This window comes from Montipora foliosa, chromosome 9, assembly GCF_036669935.1.
Source record: "Montipora foliosa isolate CH-2021 chromosome 9, ASM3666993v2, whole genome shotgun sequence".
Classification (NCBI taxonomy): Eukaryota; Metazoa; Cnidaria; class Anthozoa; order Scleractinia; family Acroporidae; genus Montipora; species Montipora foliosa.
The window spans coordinates 35,681,572-35,684,109 of record NC_090877.1 but is presented as its reverse complement, the minus strand read 5'-3'; positions in this window follow the sequence as shown (position 1 = coordinate 35,684,109).

Below are 2,538 nucleotides of genomic sequence, written 5' to 3'. Positions count from 1 at the left end.
GTGGTGTTTGATTTGATCAGGAGCACCCAATTAGAATATAGTTCAAAACTACTTTAAAAAGACATAGCATTGCTAAACGTATTTTAGTATTTAAACGATAGATATAGGCATATTTTTATCCCCTAAAATTTTTCATCTGTTCGGATTTCCTAGCTGAAAGTCTAGTGATCCGAAATTTATAGGGATCAAAACTCACCTTTTGGAAAATTTCAGCCAGAAAACAGACCTCCGTCTCCTTGGGTCGTTTGCAAAAGCCGGACCGTATGGGATCGGAAGAAAAATTCCCGCTAAAAGCAGACGGTCACCAGACAACGTGCCGAGGAGAGGAGGAGCTGACTTCTGTGCCTTTTCTCCTGTTTAAACTTGTTTGTGAGCGGGTGATAATACACGTCTACAGTGGCATCCGGAAGAAAAAAAATCTTGACATATTAAGAAAGAATAAAGTTCAGACCGCAGGATAACTCACTATCCATTGGATAAGTAATAGCGAAACCAATTGCATGCGCTATCCAATGGATAGTGATATATCCGGCGGATAGCGCTATCCATCGTTTGAACAACTGGGGGCATGGCTTTTAGCGATGTGGTAGTCTAGTGATTAAGTGAAGGGGTACGTTATTAATCGAACATTCCTATCAAACCCTAAGCGTCATAAAATGGCGATAACAGTTAATTTAGAGAAAATTAGGAATTGTCGATAATCGTCGTTTCAGAGGAAGAGGATGGGTCACGGTTCTGTTGCTAAATCAGGCTACTGTACAAGTGTCAGGGACTGGGGTAAAGTAAAGAATTGTTGTCATTTTCTGTGCTTGAAGAAGAAGTAGACCGTTGCGTACGCAGTCAATTCGCTTACTGACGACAATTCGTCTCATAGTATCTTCCATAATTCCGCTTCGGAATCTGTAATCACCTCTGGAGAAAAATATTCCATGAGTGCCAATAAATGAGGAGACGACTACACGTCACAAGAGAGATTGGCACAGAATTCGACTTCTGGTGACCGTCTACTTTTGATAGGAATTTTGTTATTAATCCGGTCCGAGTTTTATCAATCCGATCCGATCCGATCCGATCCGGTCCGGTCCGGTCCGGTCCGGTCCATGCCGTTAAATGCTGCATATCCCTCCTTCTCCGAGGGGCTTGAAAATTGACACTAAACCAAAGAATGAATGCAACAGGTACAGTCACTTCCAGCTCCACTCTACAGCTGAAGTGTAAAAAATTTATGGGAGTACCATGAGACTGCATAAATTACAGAACCATGCTTAAACGTGTTTGAAACGGACATCAGCCGGTGAACAATGCAATAACTGTATGTTTAGCCGAAACATGTTTACTCTAATCATGTTTCGGCTTTAATGTGAACACAGTTTTATCCATCGAGTCATTCCCTTAAATACATAATGTTGACCCAACACATTGAAAGGGAAAAAAAAACTTGATCAATAGAATTTGAGGACAATTCCACAATCAAAAATGTTGGAGGTGTAACATATGCTCCAGCATTGAAATATCTCCAGAATGCTCGTGGCAAAAATAAGTAAACTGATCTACTGATTTATGGTAAAGCACCCCCAGAAATACAGTTTTCAAGTAACTGATTTACGCAAACTTAAGAAAACGAGATTTTAAGTCATCTGTCATATTATTGCACCAACTGTATTCAATGTAAACTTAATATGTTACGGAATACAGTACGAGCAGACAAAGTTTGCAAACGCCGAATTGTAACGTTGTCTTGAGTGAGCCCAAACATGCAGCTCTAAACGGGTTCTCGAACACTCTCAGGCATGCCAAGCAGAAATTCATGCATAAATGTCTTCGATAACAAGGACCACGGTCAGTCGCACACATCGAAGGGATCTTGATATTGTGAAAAGGTCCCATTGGAATCCCATTTGTAACACCCATGAAAACATGCACGACTGGTTTTATACCGTCGATGCGTACGTATCCCACCGAATTATGAACATCCAAAGTTATTTTCGCGTAAAATATTCTGAAAATTATCCATACAATTTGTTCTGAAGATCTCAGTTGATGTCAAGAGGACGAGACAGATGTCGATGTCAAAATATCGAAATTTTCTTTCAATAAATATGATCGAACGTGAACTGAATTTGTTGCAATGATCGTAAATTTGGTTCCTTCTGCAGGTACCGGAAGCACAGGTTATGTAACACAAAAGAAACAAAAGACAGAAAACAAAGCAACCCCAAATAAAAGACTAGTCCCAAGTGACCAAAAATACAGTGCTTTCCGGTACATGCAGAAAGACCCGTAAATTTTAGAGCTTGCGTTGGCAACCCATTGCTGTTGCGATTATCAATTTCAAAATTTCACCCAGTTCTTGGCCGCGGGAAAGAGAGACGATGTTATACACCTTATTCATAAATGGCGGACGCGTGGTTGAGCCCTGAGCCGAGTTCACCAAAACGAGGCTAAAGAGGCATCGCTGGATCTAACGAAGCTGTAAGTTGTTCGAAGGTTTGTGGAATTGTTTACTGTTTTATTAAATCGAGGATCGGTTCACGTAAC